Here is a 16,199-nt window from a genome sequence, read left to right as displayed (position 1 = left end):
TTTGACACTTCAATCTTTTTCGACTTCTCTATTTAGACATCTACTTACAGTTATACCTCGGCTTATTTCACTCTATATAACCTCTATTTAGATTACACATCTACTTAGACTATGTAACACACACTAAGCGTAGATGCTCGCTCTAGTCAGACTTTCTTCTGCTTTGAATTCCTTCATCTATCCTTTTCACTTTAAACTCCTTTATTTTTTGATCTAGATATATAGACGGTCGAGTTACTTTTGTGTTTTAAAACCCTGCATCTCGATGCAGAATTTTTGTATCCCGAAATCCGTTATATAATATAGGAGAGATAAGTTCTTATCTCAAAATCCCTTTATGCATCTATAAATTAATATTACACATGTCAATATATATAAGAGGTTTTTGTAATAGCCCCCCTGAATTTTCAGGCATTTTGGGGCTGTAACCCCCCTTTTTGGGGGGGAACCCCTACATGACGCCCCCACTCACCTGTTCCTCTGACGCATTATCAGCTCCCCCAGTGACACCGGGGCACCCCACATGACATCATCACACCCCCCCCAGGACTCCCCCAATTTTATTCACCCCCAAGAAGGGCACTAAACAAGGGAACCTGCTCCAACCTGCAGCTCATTACTTTAATAGTGCCATTTACAAAGGTACACGCACACCCCTCCCACACCCCCCAGAAAAGGGGGAGCTCTGCTAAAATCTAGAAGGTGGGGCAGCCCCCCAAACAGCTGCAGCCCCCCCAGCCCCTGTCCGCAGGCTGGCGGCTGCCCCACGGCAGAGCAGGAGCGTGCCAGAGGACGGTGTCACGTCTCTCTCGGGCTCCGCTCGGACATGTTCCCGCACTGGGACGGGCTCCCCGGGGTGACAAACAGCCCCGGTCCCTGGGGGCCCCGACTCTCCCCACCGGGCAGCCCTCGCGGCCGCACCTGCGGGGCACCCGCTGGAGACAGAGCCAGGAGCCTCCAGGCCGAGGGATGGCCCCTTACCTTCACCACGCTTAACGACCGGCAGGCATCTCTTGAGCATCACGAGACACTTAGACGACATCTGAAAAACAGAAATCCCAAACTATATTTCAGCACGTTAATAAAATAGCACAGAAGAAAATGGAGGAGCTCAGTCAGCATAAGGGGTAGGAAGGAAATTGAGCCGCAGCAAGATTCCAGGCAAACGGGTCACGTCAAAACACAACACATCCTTTAAAAGCTAGAGTGATTGGAACGCTTGAAAACGGTATTAAGACTAACCGATACCATTTTGAACAGATCCTTCGCGTAACACTGAACGCTCTGGCTGGTGCTGGAAAACGTCTCATCCCTTCCTTACGGCACCGCTGCGGGGAGATAACCCCGTGAGGCTGCGGGGCAAAGTTGTACCGGAACCGGAACCTCCGCTTACAGACCCACCGCAGCAGCTACAGCCCTCGCCCTGCCGCCGCACGTCTTGCTGCCTGGCTCCACGAAGCCTGAAGTGAAGCGTGTCAAACTTGAAAGAGTAACGTAAAAAATTAAGAATAAATCTCAGTAATTCACTTTGTGCTGAGAAGGCGGGCGCGTGTTTACGCGCATCCAATATGAGCGTCTAGGCTCTAAAAGCTTTCCATTTTCCTTCTGCGTTCATTCAACTCGCACAGCCGTTCACGCCCGCCATAAGATTATCTATCTCCAAAATACACAGCAGCAACGTGACTGGGGGGTTTTGGCGTGTTACGGAGTCGGGAGGGACGTCCGCCCGGCTGCCCCGCCCAAGAGATGCTGCTGAACTGCCAGGGAAACGCGCGTCGAAAGCGAGACTGAAATAAAGTACTTAAGAGCGCTCCCTCAAAATACCGGCAGGAAACACCCCCCCACAACATTCAGTCGCCCCTCATTAAATATTTACAACAAATACCTACCTGCTTAAGTACACCTAACAAATCGTACCCTACATCTGCTTGGCAGTTACAGCTGAAAGAGCGCAAGTCACGTCGTAAATCAGACGATGTTAGCTTTTTTTTAAACTTTCATTTATGACAGAAGAATCGGTGAGTGAAGAGATCCCCGATACAGTTTTACTTTTTTGGGGGGGGGAAAAAAATAATACCACAACAAAAAACCACACAAATCAAATCCCCAGTGTTGCAATACACGGGGCTACCAAGAAGGACCGGCAGACCTGCTAATGCGTTCGGCTGTACCGAAGCATGCAGGCGAACCGCATTTTATGGTATCTCGACTGTTACAACTGAGAACCCAAGCACTACCAATGCCATCAACCTTTGGAGTATGTGCTGTGCTTGGATCTCCGCAAGGACCATGGATTTTTTTGTCTTTAAAAAAAAGCAATACTTTGCAAGTCTTGTGCTGATGAGTTCTGCTGACAAAGACACTGTCTCTAAGATGCACTCTGATGGCAAGTTCATAGAATGCAACCTCACTGAATAAGAAATATCTCAATTCTTCAAAATCTCTTCCTAACAAAAGTCACACTGTGGGGCTTTCAGATGGGTCAGATTATGCATCCTTTCACAACAAGAAACACACCAGCTAACCAGGATATTCTTGCAGTGGCCAGGTGCCTCTTCATCATGTAAAAAAGGAAAAAACCCAGAGCCAGCAATAAGTATCACACAGGTCAACACAGATCTCTTCCAGAGCACCCCCCTCATCAAAACGAACATGCCCATCGGCTCACCTGCTCTGCACAGATTCCAGCATCACACCCCGCTTCCGTCATCGCTTGTGGCACCAAACGTATCAACACACAGTAAACTACCGTTACGCTCGTGAGAAATCACCGCCCCGTGACTTCCTCATTACTACCCAGCTCACTTCTAATGCTCATACGCCGTTCCAAAGACGGCCCACGTGTTACCTACAAAACTGAAGAGCTCGACGACGGACCACAGCATTCTCTGGTCTTAGATGCTGGCCGCTGCCCCACCTTCTCAGACCTCTCATAGGCGTGCGGCAGCAGCACTCCGAGCCTGCCAGCGGCACCTGCAAAAAGCCAAGCGAAAAGGCACCTCCTGAGATGCTGCCCGATGCCACAGCCTGCCCGCACCGATCCCCGTCTCGCACCCCTTTCCCTCGACAGCCTCCCACCCGGCCTACGTCACTTGCAGCTGAACACGGCACCTCGCCCGCCGTCCGTAACACCCAAACGACACGCGTTGCTTATAACTTCACCAGCAACACAACACCTCAGAAAAGAGCTGCTACTTCAGCCCACCAATCACCACTCGCCTTGCTCGACTTGCCTCCTTTGCTCATTGCTACGCTACTTCAAAACCAAAACAAAAGACAAACGCAAGGAGCAATGGAGTCATAGAGGCATCGGTCACATCTTCCCTCTATATACACCACGCACCGACTCACCCGCTTACATCGGTCCCCTCAGTTCCCCTCCGTCGCCCTGCACGACTCGTCCCTCGGCATCTCCAAAACCAATACGAAACAAGTCGCCTGGTTGCACAGCAGTACCTTAACTGTTCCTGAACACCGACTATAACCTGCCATTAAAAACAAACATATGACATCAAACATGAAGCCCTACGCACGTACAAGCTTGAACACCCTGCAGAGGTAATCTGCTCAGCTGAACTCTAGCTGCCTCTCCCAGATAGCCACGGTCACGGCCTCCGAGCCCACAAAACGTCACGGTGATTACGGTCCTTGCCTGCTGAGGAGGGCCACTCCATCCGAGATGACGGTACCACCTTTCCCCCAACAGCCTTAGCACAGCAACAGATGAACCCTAAGCTCTCATCGCTGTGCCACCTACCCGACTCTACACGGCCAGCAAGGCGGCTCCGAGCCAAACTCACAAAACGCACACACCAATGCTATGAGAAACACTACAAACTGCGCGCCTCCAAGACGAGAGAACGCTCTCGGCAAACACAGAGACAACTGGACGGAAGAGCTCGTCCAGCAACAAGACCTGCAGAACCCTGACAGTGGTGCAAGGAGGCCCTAACGAGATCCAAAATGATTAGAAGAGCGTCAGGGCCCGTGACAAGAAGTTCCTCTCAAAACTGAGAGGGAGGAGGCACAAGAAGCCCAGCTACAAGACCTAAGAACGTAAGGATGCAGGGAAGAAATCACGCTCCCTGAAAACAGACAGCGACAGAGCAGAGCTGTTCACGCATCTGGGAACGACGCCGCAGACGACAACTGCCCAGAAACTCCTCAAACATCAGAGCGATCCACGCTTTAAACTGTAACGCAAAAAGAAGCACCCGATGGGCGCCGGCCCCACAATTAGGACCTTGCCAGCCCCTAGGGATAGCGCTGTGCTCCTGAGAGCAAAGAGAACAAAGTCACCAGCCCCATGCGCCCCCTCACTGCGACCCAGCTCGCCTGAAATGCTCCTCAAATAGCCTTCGGTCGCATCTTCCCTTTAATCCCGCACACGGACCCGCTGCCTTAGTGTGCTCTACTCAGCTCTGCTCCATCACCCTGCACAGCTCCATCTTCATCCTCTGCAAGAACAGCATGATAGAACAAGTCACCTGGACGCACAGCAACAGCTTAACCATTCCACAGGTCTTGCTTCCACGTAGGAATACCATCTAGAGCCCAACTACTGCATGCCATTAAAGGAAATACCTTCAATCAAATGTTAAGCCCCACGCACGTACAAGCTTGAACAGCTGAGAGGTGCCCTCTGCTCAGCTAGCACTCTAGCTGCCTCTCCCAGGCAGCTACGGTCATCCCCTCGGCACCCACAAAACACCCCGGAAATTACCATCCTCGCCCGCTGCCAACGGCCACTCGCTCCGACGAGGGTTGTACGGGCGTTGCCAAAACAGTCTACGCATATTAACATTAACCATATACTCTTATTGCTATTCTTTCCTCCGCTCTACCATTGCTACACCCCCAGGCGGAGCAGCTCTGACACAGGCATCGACATGCACGGACCGACACCGCTCACAAATACTACAAGCGACGCGATCGAGGCACCTAAGAAAACTCTCACCGAGACGACGGACTTCCGGCCCAGAGATGCCACCGGGCGAGAAGATCTATACGGCAGCGAGGAAGAAGCTATAGCATCCGCAGAGAAGTCACCTACCATCATCACCTGCAATAAAACCATATACCCACAACTAGGACGACGTACGAGCGACAAGCCACTCTTAAAGACCTCAGAACGTTCAGGTGCAGGGAACAGGTCCCAGAAAAGGGCTCTGCGTATTCAGACTGCTCCTCAGCAGCAGTATCGAGGCCGCCTTAATCACCGCTGCAAAAAGATGACCTTCTATAAAGGTCTAATATTTCAGACACAAGACAAATCTATGCAGTAGACTTAAAATGCGAGAAAGGAAGCTCTCGGTTACCATTATGCCGATGAGCCAGGGCTTGCAAAACCCTCAATATTGCTACCTAGGTGCCTGCTCAGCACGGAGAACAACAGACACATCGAGACCCGAGTACAGTAAGGAACAAAGACAGACTACAAAATCCACACAACAGCACAAGCACAGGCAGGAACTCCCCCTGCCTGGCAGATGCTTCTGTTTTGCAGAAAGGACACCACAACCTCTCTCGGCCCAAACGTGTCCGGTCTCTGAACGGTACCCTCCGCTGATTTTACAACCCCTGCCTGCCCCACCTGCGCTTCCCCCAACCGACCGGCCACCCGCACAAAGACCGCATCGGCCCCTCAGCTTCCCTTCCAAATCTGGGGGCTCAAAAGCCATCCTTTAAAAAGGCCACACAGGCTACGTAGGATGGGGCTGCGGTCACACGGATACTCTTCATCTCCAAACGTGCGGTGCCATCACTCAGCATCGCACCACTCAACGCCGGCCACTTCCGCAACAACAGCCTCCTCGGAAGCGCCGTGAACTTCCGCTCCCCCACGCTCTAATGAGGCTGGATGTCGTGGCCGCCGCCACCTACGGTGCCTAGAGAACCAGAGAGACAAGGCGACCCCTGCGCCTGGAAGCGGCCGCCCGCTCACAAACAATTCCACACCTCAAAAATAACAGCTGCTACGGCTCCCTGTTCATCGCTCACCTTGCCCAACGAGCTCGGGGCAGACATCCCGCTTTGCATATAGTTTTGTGAGTCCCTTCATTAACTAGTCACATAGGTGCTCACACTGCACGACCCCTCCGTTGTCACGTGCTGACCTACCTTCTCACGATGCTCTGTTCGCCCCCTCCCTTCCGTGTCCGGCTCCCTACCGCGCATCTGCACCAACAGCCACATTCCAGACTCATCCTTTCCCCTACCGTGCCAACACGGCTCCGCTCACCTCCCAATCCGTGCCTCCCGGGTCAGTGGCCACGTCAGGTGCCTGCTCGCATTCTCGGTCCGTCCCCGATGGCTGGGGAACCGTCACCTTCAATGCCGGGCCCACTTCTGGGGAAATACGGAGAGGCACACAGATGTTGGACACTGCTTTCCAAAATCAAGAGCTCACCACGCAAAACAAACTAACAAATCCTTTTGACCGACTTGTTCGGCAACACAGAGACCCCAAAGACAGAAATCCCAGACGAGTGACCTCACAGCCCGCCCCGTCACAGCACACGACGCCATCTGCTCGCCTTTGCCGTCACGCCTCGCTCGACTGTCCTGCTTAACCCTCGACCTGTTACTTAAACTGCAAGAAAAAGTCAAACCACGCAACACACAAAAATCACAGTTCGTGTCAGATGACTCAAGCACAGGCGGACACCGATAGGGCAAATGCCAAAAGCAATACGGGAAGCAAACAGGCGTGGCTGGTGTAGCGACACACTCTCCTTTTGTAGGTAACTCACTCCTGAGCGACTCCATGAACAGCCGCGTGGAGAACCTCTCGGCAGACAGCACGCTCGAGTGGCCGTGCTGACACATACGGGGAAGGAGACTGGGCTACCGGAGGCTGCTTGCACACAGAACACGACCATTAGCTAACACTTAAACACCCCTTTCCCAACCATTCCCCGGTACCAAGACTTCAAAAACCCCTCCTCTCCTCCTGAACTGTCAGGGAAGGAACCTCACTCCTTCCCGACAGCTCCTGCCCTGTATTTGCACCCCTAAAGCCCCTCTGTCAGCCGCTCCTCGGGAGCCGCCCTTCCCACCTCTGCCCCGCGTTCTGCGAGCACCTCCCACCTTCCGGCTTCCCGCAGACTCCGTGCTCTCTACAGGCCCACAAAATAACAGAAGCCCTGATGCTTATAATCTACAAGGGACCTGCCGCAAGCTGCAAAGGTTCTCGGGACAACGTGGTACTCTGCGGGCGATCGGGAAAGGCGACGAGCAGTCCCGTACACCGACACACACTATGCGTTACGTCCCTGCTGCTTTCTGAAGGAAGGCTAGAGCTCCATATACAGATGTGTACAACACACTCACCCTAACCCCTACCGCAGCATCTCACCATCAGTCCTATTGAGAGATAACGTCAACAACTTGCACAACACAGGCAAAACTGGTGGAAAAAATACAAGGTTCTACCTTCAGTCAAGTCAAAATTCCTGGAAAACAAGACAAAACAAACAAAAAACCTACCACACACAAAAAAACCCAACAAACCACAAACAAAAAAACCCAGACAAAACCATAACACCCCCACAAAACCAAATAATCCAAAACACACTATTAGACCATCTTGCTACCCCTGAACACCCAACAAAAACTTACTGACCCAAGGGAAAACAAAAGCTCGTACAAGTGTACTTCCTAATATATATCTGCTGCTCAACTTTGACTGCTCCTTAATCTCTTACCTCAACCAGAAACCTCCCCATCTCTGAATGTCAAAACACACCTACCCAAAGAGCTTAGACAGCTCAAAACCTGCAACCAACTCAAGGAACAGTACCAGAGAAGCCCAGGAGCAGAATGAGCCTCCTGAAAAAAGGCTGGGGCTCATCTACCCCAGCGGAATGGCAAAGCAGAACGAAATCTTTTAAGAACCCCTTCTCAAAAAATATCTCTGGTTATAAAGTAAATCATTTATTGTAAAGCCATCAACCATTCGGAGTCACCTCAACGCTCTCTCTCGCTCAGTCCCTTAACAGAACTAGATCAGTCTCAAAGGACAAAAAACACGAAAAGAAACGTGGAAATACACAAGCGTATCGGGAACCGTATGAAGCAGCTAAATTAACACCTCAGTAGCTGGGGCAAAACTAAATTGTAAAGGACAACAAAAAAACACCCCAGGAGACACATGGATTAAAACAGATGAAGGCTCTCTCTTCTCGCAGAAGCTCAAGAAGAGACCTGAGCCAACGGTACACAGCTCTGGGGTATCGGATACCGAAAAGAAACATACTCGAGACAGAAAACAGACTGCTGTGGAGCACAAAGGTGGCTTTGGCAAAGGTTCTGCCGGGACAAGAGTCACAGTTACAGGGAACGGACAGCGGCCGGCAGGGGAAACGCCGTCGGCGTGGAGGGGCCAGCGGGGGAAATGCCGCCCTCAGCTAACGCTGCGCTATCAAGCCTTAAGCGAAAACTGCAGAGTAGTTACAGGAGACGGGCATAAGATGGATGCTGAATATCACTTGATGGTCACAAAATCTCATGGGGATGGGCACCACGTAGCCTCACGGACACCCCTTAGACCCAAACGCTTAACGAAAGACGCTTCTTGCCAAAACACAAGCTCGACGAGGAAAAGCCAAAGCTGATGCGGGGGCAACTACTAAAATCTCAGTACGTGAGCAGGCATTACTTAAGATGGTGCGGTGGTTCTGCTGGGTCCGTCCAACCTGAGCAACGGGTTCTAACGCCTGTCCAGCAGCGTCCATGGTCTCTCTCACGGCCTCCCACATCAGAAACCTCCCCTGCCCAGGACCGCGTTTTGCATGTTCCACCCCTCCCCATCCCCGCAATGAAAATCAAACACAACAAATAAGCAGTCTACTTCATCTTCTTGGCCTCCAAAAGAAGCTTCCTTCCTCTGCTGAGCGTCGACACCAACATCCTCGTGCCGTTCCTCAAAAGCAAGCTGGTCCTCGGGTGCCCGTACTGCCAAAAGAAGACAAAACGATTATGCTCTTATAACGAGCTCCATCATCCTCTCCTCCTTCAGGAAATCGAGTCCCGATTGCTACATACCAGAAGTTTGTGCAGTAGATGGCCGAGGCCAGCCCCGTAAATGAAGCACTCTGTGACCCTGCTTTCTCTTTTGGCCACAGCACCCGCCACTGGGGAGCCCCAAACCCCTTCGTGACTCCCTACGAAAACCAGATACAACTAGTTCAAAACATCTGGCAGGTGAGAGATGACCGACAAACACGTACAGCCCACCTTACCCTCAAACCAGCCAGAGAGCTGACTTCCTCCCCCACTGAACTCTCATCTTCGACAAATTCACCAAACAGAACAATGTTTACACTGAACAGAACAAAACCCTTACCCTCTGACACTCTGAAACGGGTTTGTGCACCCACAAAATATATATATTCATGCTACCGACCCACGTACCACACTTCCTCAGGGTCAGCCCCACAAAGACAGGAGAACGCCCAATGCTCTCTCCATGGATACCCCGATGCTCCGCTCCCTTCTTTGCTGCTCCTGTCACGGGAAAACGCTGGGAATAAAAAAAGGTTCAGAGAAGCAAAACAATAAACAATAGGGAGAGGGACCAGCGCAAAGGAATAGAGAGAGGAAGAGACGAACAGGAAGGACAGACAACCCCATCCTGAGCACAGCCTCTGGGAGAGGGAAAGAGGAAACAGCAACCGTTATTACCGCAGATCAACCCTGACCAAAGCCTCCTTCCACAGGGGCTTCTGGACACAGCGCTCCTTCCCCGCGCTACTGCTACGGGCCCCTGCGCCGAGGGGGAATCCAGTGCAGGCAGAGAGAGGCAGAGAAAAGTAGCCACAGGCTACAGGACAGAGAGAGGGAGGACTGAAAAGACAGGGAGGCAGGGAGCCACTCAGAGCAAGATGGAGAAAGAAGGTGCGGGGGGGTGCAAAAAAAAAAAAAAAAAACAAAAAACAAACAAAAAAAAATTTTGCAGCAGGTAAGGAAAGAGACGGGGCCGGGGGAGAGACAGGGAGGGCCCAGGACGCACAAGAGAGGCAACGGGGCCCCAGTGGCCCAGGACTCACCGCGACTCTCGCTCTCAGCGCTGCTGGCACAATTTAGCCGTTCACATGCTTCTTTCCCCTCCTCTCCTCCCTGCCTCTTCTGCAGCTCCAGACTCTAGGCCGACCTCCACCTAAAGAGGATACGTGGGTGTCTTACCGCTCTTACGAGATGAGGCTTCCTCGGCACGTAGCCTAGCTCGCTCGTGCACTACACGCCCGTACCCAACTCCGGGTTACGCGTACGGACCCTGCGGTGCACATTGGTGGCCTGGCCCGCTGCGGACTATGAAGGGGGATCCTTCCTCCCTCACCTGCAGGGACAGGCTCTCTCTTGCCTGCAGCAGGAAGGCAGCTGGCAGCCAGAGCGCCTTCAGTTTCTTCTGCTTTACCTTTCGTTGGCGTCTCCAGCTTCAGCCGAGGCAGCTCCTGTCCACAGCCGGGAAGGGCTCTGTGTGTCCCTTTTCGCCCCGGCGCCGCGAGGATGGCAAAGCCGGGCAGAGAGAAGCCACGCAAGCCTGAGACGGCCGCAGTCGACGGCGTCCCCGGGGGAAGGACAGACAACCACGTCCTCAGCACGGTCTCTGGGAGAGGGAAAGAAGAAACAGCGACCGTCATTACCGTCGATCGACCCTGACCAAAGCCCCTCCTTGCGCAGGGGCTTCTGGACACAGCGCCCCTTCCCCGCGCTACTGCTACGGGCCCCTGCGCCGAGGGGGAATCCAGTGCGCTTGAGGGCCGGCTCGCTGCCTTCACGACAGGGCCTGGGGGCGGCCAAGGGCTACGCAGCACGCTTCAGGGGAGGTGCCGGGGCTGGGGGCAGGCGCACGGGGCAAGGGGGGGGCAAGGGGAGGCTGAGCGGGAGGCTGAGCGGGAGCTCCGGCGAGCCGGGGAGGCGGCCATCATCTGCGCCCTGGGCAGGGGGAAAAGGTCCTCCTCCTTTCCCTCTTCCCTTCTGTCAGCTCCCGGGGAACTCACCGCTTCTCGGGGAGCGGCCGCACCCGCAAGCCCCCAGAAATCAACACGAATCCAACCCCAAAAATACACCGCGCCTACCGTACGCGGCACGGCCGCCCGGCACCCGAGCGCCGGAAGACCGCGCCTCCCGCCACGCCCCGGCGAACCACGTGACAGCGCCGGCAGCCACTGCGCCAGGACTACACCTCCCGGCATGCTCTGCGCCACAACACGGCCGCCCGGCAGCCGCGCGCCGCAAGGACTACACCTCCCGGCACGCTCTGCGCCACAACACGGCCGCCCGGCAGCCGCGCGCCGCAAGGACTACACCTCCCGGCATGCTCTGCGCCACAACACGGCCGCCCGGCAGCCGCGCGCCGCAAGGACTACACCTCCCGGCACGCTCTGCGGCACAACACGGCCGCACGGCCAGCCTCCAGGCGCACCACCACAGCTCCCGGCACGCCGCCAGCCCGCCCTCCCCGCTCTCGGACCCTGCGGGCCACCGTCCCGGCCGCCGATGCACCCGGAAGCCCCACCGAGCCCTCAGCACAGCCTCGCTCTCCCCACCGCCCGCTCCGACCCAGCGCTGCCCCGCCGCAGCCCTCCTCGGGGCTTGACCCGGGACGCAGCGCTCCACCACCCAGCCCCCGCTCACCTCCTCCCTCGCTACAGTCGCAGCCCACTGACGCTCGGCCACAGCTCCGCTCCGCTCCGCCCTCGGCTCACACTGGCCCCCCAGAGCCGGGCACCACCCCTTTTCCAGGGAGGAGCCGGCACCATCAGCCCCACCGCCCGCACCTGGGGCTCCTCCATCCAGACCCCGCCATCAGCTGAGGCGCAGCAGCAACGGGGGGCCCCCTCCCCTCACCCCCACAGTGCACCACCTCCTCCCCTGGGCTCCATCACAGCCCCTTGCCCCACGCAAAGGCAGCGCAAACGCAGCCCTGAGGGCAAAGGAGAGGGCAGGTGTTTGTGCAGGCGCGCACGTAACAAGTCCCAGGAGCCATTCGTGGGTCAGGGTCCCCAACGCTCCCCCTGCCCCAAGGCCACCTCGGCCGCCGTTGCCGCAGCCGCACGGAGCTGGTGTTGGCTGCGATAGTGCTCATTTTCTCCACAGTAGCTAGGAAGGGATACGTTTTGGATTTATGCTCAAAACACCGTTAATAATGTAGAGATGTTTTGGTTCTTGCTGAGCACTGCTTCCACAGTCAGGGCCTCTTCTGGTTCTCTCAGTGCCCCACCAGCAAGTAGGCTGGGAGAGGACACAGCTGGGAAAGCTTTCCCAGCTAACTGACCAAAGGGATATTCCATACCATTTGACATCACACTCAGCACACGCAGCTGGGGGAAGAAGGGGGAGTCCTTGGGGGCTACGGCATTTCTCTTCCTAAGTAACCGTTACACATGACAGAGCCCTGCTTTCCCAGAGGTGGCTCAACACCTGCCCGCCGAAAAGGAGGAGCGAATTAATTCCTTGCTTTGCTTCCACGCACAGCTTTTGCTTTACCTATTAAACAGCCTTGATCTCAACCCATGATTTTTCTCACTCTTACCCTTCCAGCTCTCTCCCCCAGCCCACTGAGGGTGGAGCGAGCAAGCAGCTCCCTGGTGCAGAATAGCCAGCTGGGGCTAAGCCACGGCACGCACTTGTCCCGGTTTGGCAGGGAACGGACCGTCCGTCGCCTGGCTCCTGGGGCGACGGGCTGCTGGGCAGAGGGGGAGGCCACCAAAGGTGAGGAGCAGGGCACGGGACAGTAGGAAGAGAGAAGAGAAGAGCGGCATCCGGCTGGACGGGCGGGGGGGCGTGTGTGCGTGTAGTGAGAAGGCACGAGGCAGGGAACAGGACGGCCAGAGAAGGACAGGGAGCCTGACGGAGGTGGAGATAAAAGCAGCAGAGAGAGGGGAAGAGAGGCAGCAGAAAGAGGGAAGAGCAGGACACAGACCAACAAAGAAGGAAGAGGAGCAGGCTGGAGACGCACAAAGAACCTGGGGCAGGCAGCACGACAGCGAGGGAGGAAAGAAGAATAGGGGCAGGAAGCTGGACCGAGCGCAATGGAGAAAGACAAGATAAGCGACAAGAACAGGGCAGAAAGGGAAGAATGAAGCCACGGGGACAGGGAGCCGAGACGGCCAACGACGGAGGGAAGGGGCCGGGGAGGGAACACCACAAAACAAACCACGGGGCTACGTGGTACAGAGCACGAGAAGGCAGAGAATTAACAATTAGGGACAGGGAGCCAGAAAAACAACAACAAAACAACACCCAAAACAAAGGGAGATGGGGAGCAAAAGGAATCGCAATGCGTACAGAAAGAAGAGAGAAACAATTCTAAAAGAGGGTCACGGGGAAGCCAGAGACAGCAAGATGGAGAAAGGACAAAAGCTACAGGCTACAGGGCAGAGAGGGAAGAATTAATGGATAGACACAGAGAGCTGGGCAGAAAGAGGTGGAGAAAGGCTGACGATCACACGGCCAACAGGGAAGAGAGAAGAGAGGGAGGAATTTTAAAAACAGGGGCAAGAAGCCAGAGAGAGGGAGAGAGAGGCAACACTAAAATGGGGACAAGCCACAGGGCGGCGAGGAGGGAACCGATGAATAAGAACAGGAGACCAAAGAGAACACAACGTAGAATGGAAAAAAGGAACAGCGGCCCAACAGGGAAGGAGGAATTAAAGATCAGGCACTGGGAGGCAGACAGAGACAAACGAAGAAACAAGTGGAAAAAAAAAACAAAACCAAAAACACAACAACAGCAATGGGCTACAAAGACAGAGAGAGAGGGAAGAAAGAAAACATAGCAGCAAGGAGCTGGACAGAGAGAGATGAGGACAAACAAATAGCACGGGTCTACGTGACAGAGAACGTGGAATTAGAACACAGAGAGAGGGAGCCGGACAGAGAGAGAGGCCGAGAGAAAAATCTAGACGGGCTACAGCGGGCAGAGGCAGGAATTAAAACCTAGGGACAGGGAGCTGGACAGAGAGAGACGGAGGTCACAGGGAACAGCGGCGGGTGCAGGAAGAACAGGAATTCATGAACAGGGAAAGGGAGCTCGACAGAGAAGAACTCAGAAAGGCAAGAACAGTAGCAGGGTACAGAGCAGACGAATTAAAAAGCGCGGCGGGAGCGTTGAGGCAGACAGAGAGATTAAGAAAAAAGCCACGGGCTACGTGGCAAAGCAGGAGGAATTCAGAAACGGGGATGGCAACCAAGGGAGAGTGAGCTGCTGAAGGACAACGGGCATTCCAAGTGAGGGACGGGGAGCTGGGAAAAGCGAGGCAGAGAAAAACAGAATCACAGAGAGAATCACACAAAGCCAAAAAAGAAGAAACTGAACAACAGGAACAGGTGTAACCAAAGCGATGAAATCAGCCAACCAGAGACGGTGTTCCATTACGGGAACATGGAGCGTACGAATCAGCGCACCTGTCGATCTGCATTTTAGTCCCTAGGCGATCGTTAACGTCAGCAGAACAACAGACAACGTGCTTCTGTCAGAAAAGGACGACAAAACGCGGTTTCGTGGAGCGGACTGAGAGAACTAGCCAAGACTGCCAAGATTAACAGCCAAGAAGGTAAAAGGCAATTCTGGCAGGGGGAGATCGCGACCACCGACTCACGGACCACCACCGAGCCTGCGCAGCGATTTACATACGGAACGAGCAAGTTTGTACCGATCAGCAGACAGGACAATAATGAATACGTATGAATACGTAAAATTTTGATCTACAAATTGAACGGGAAAGGTGCGTGAGGTACGCACACCAGGAGGAGCGATCCCCCGTGCATCCGGCGCCGTGAATAAAGAATGCCTGCTCTTTAATACTAAATTGGTCTTGAGGAGTTGTTTCCGATTTTACCGCGTTTTTCGGTAACACAGGGAGTCAGACCGAGAGAGCCAGAGAAAGACAAAAATACCGACAGGCTACAGGACAGAGCAGGAGGAGTAAAAAAATAAAAACGGAGCCAGAGCCAGGCAGAGAGAGGCGGAGAAAGAACAAGTAGCCACAGGCTACAGGACAGAGAGAGGGAGGACTGAAAAGACGGGGAGGCAGGGAGCCACTCAGAGCGAGACGGAGAAAGAAGGTGCGGGGGGGGCGCAAAAAAAAAATAATTTTGCAGCAGGTAAGGAAAGAGAGGGGGCCGGGGGAGAGACAGGGAGGGCCCAGGACGTACAAGAGAGGCAACGGGGCCCCACTGGCCCAGGACTCACCGCGACTCTCGCTCTCAGCGCTGCTGGCACAATTTAGCCGTTCACATGCTTCTTTCCCCTCCTCTCCTCCCTGCCTCTTCTGCAGCTCCAGACTCTAGGCCGACCTCCACCTGAAGAGAACACGGGGGTGTCTTACAGCTCTTACGAGATGAGGCTTCCTAGGCACGTAGCCTAGCTCGCTCGTGCACTACACGCCCGTACCGAACTGCGGGTTCCAACTGTGGGAAGAAGGGGGAGTCCTTGGGGGCTACGGCATTTCTCTTCCTAACTAACCGTTACACATGACAGAGCCCTGCTTTCCCAGAAACAGCTCAACACCTGCCCGCCGAAAAGGAGGAGCGAATTCATTCCTTGCTTTGCTTCCACGCACAGCTTTTGCTTTACCTATTAAACCGTCTTGATCTCAACCCATGATTTTTCTCACTTTTACCCTTCCAGCTCTCTCCCCCAGCCCACTGAGGGTGGAGCGAGCAAGCAGCTCCCTGGTGCAGAGTTGCCAGCTGAGGCTAAGCCACGGCACGCGCTTGTCCCGGTTTGGCAGGGAACAGACCGTCCGTCGCCTGGCTCCTGGAGCGACGGGCTGCTGGGCAGAGGGGGAGGCCACCAAAGGTGACGAGCAGGGCACAGGACAGTAGGAGGAGAGAAGAGCAGCATCCGGCTGGACGGGGGCGGGGGGGGCGTGTGTGCGTGTAGTGAGAAGGCACGAGGCAGGGAACAGGACGGCCAGAGGAGGACAGGGAGCCTGACGGAGGTGGAGATAAAAGCAGCAGAGAGAGGGGAAGAGCAGGGCACAGACCAACAAAGAAGGATGAGGAGCAGGCTGGAGACGCACAAAGAACCTGGGGCAGGCAGCACGACAGCGAGGGAGGAAAGAAGAACAGGGGCAGGAAGCTGGACCGAGCGAGATGGAGACAGACAAGATAAGCGACAAGAACAGGGCAGAAAGGGAAGAATGAAGCCACGGGGACAGGGAGCCGAGACGGCCAACGACGGAGGGAAG

At 54.7% G+C, this 16,199-nt stretch overlaps 1 long non-coding RNA gene across 1 annotated transcript; it reads right to left on the bottom strand.

Annotated features, from left to right (window-relative positions):
- Positions 1-1,242: 1,242 nt before the first annotated feature.
- On the bottom strand, positions 1,243-9,508 carry LOC142051130 (uncharacterized). The gene is made up of 5 exons (XR_012658306.1): positions 9,415-9,508; positions 9,046-9,164; positions 8,852-8,955; positions 6,242-6,348; positions 1,243-2,973 (listed from the first exon to the last, which is right to left on the bottom strand). It is a non-coding gene; the product is annotated as an uncharacterized LOC142051130 (long non-coding RNA).
- Between the last annotated feature and the right edge of the window lie 6,691 nt (positions 9,509-16,199).

Source organism: Phalacrocorax aristotelis, unplaced genomic scaffold, assembly GCF_949628215.1.
Source record: "Phalacrocorax aristotelis unplaced genomic scaffold, bGulAri2.1 scaffold_86, whole genome shotgun sequence".
In the NCBI taxonomy this organism is placed as follows: domain Eukaryota; kingdom Metazoa; phylum Chordata; class Aves; order Suliformes; family Phalacrocoracidae; genus Phalacrocorax; species Phalacrocorax aristotelis.
The sequence above is the reverse complement of the archived record's forward strand: the minus strand, read 5'-3'. Positions and strand labels throughout refer to the sequence as shown.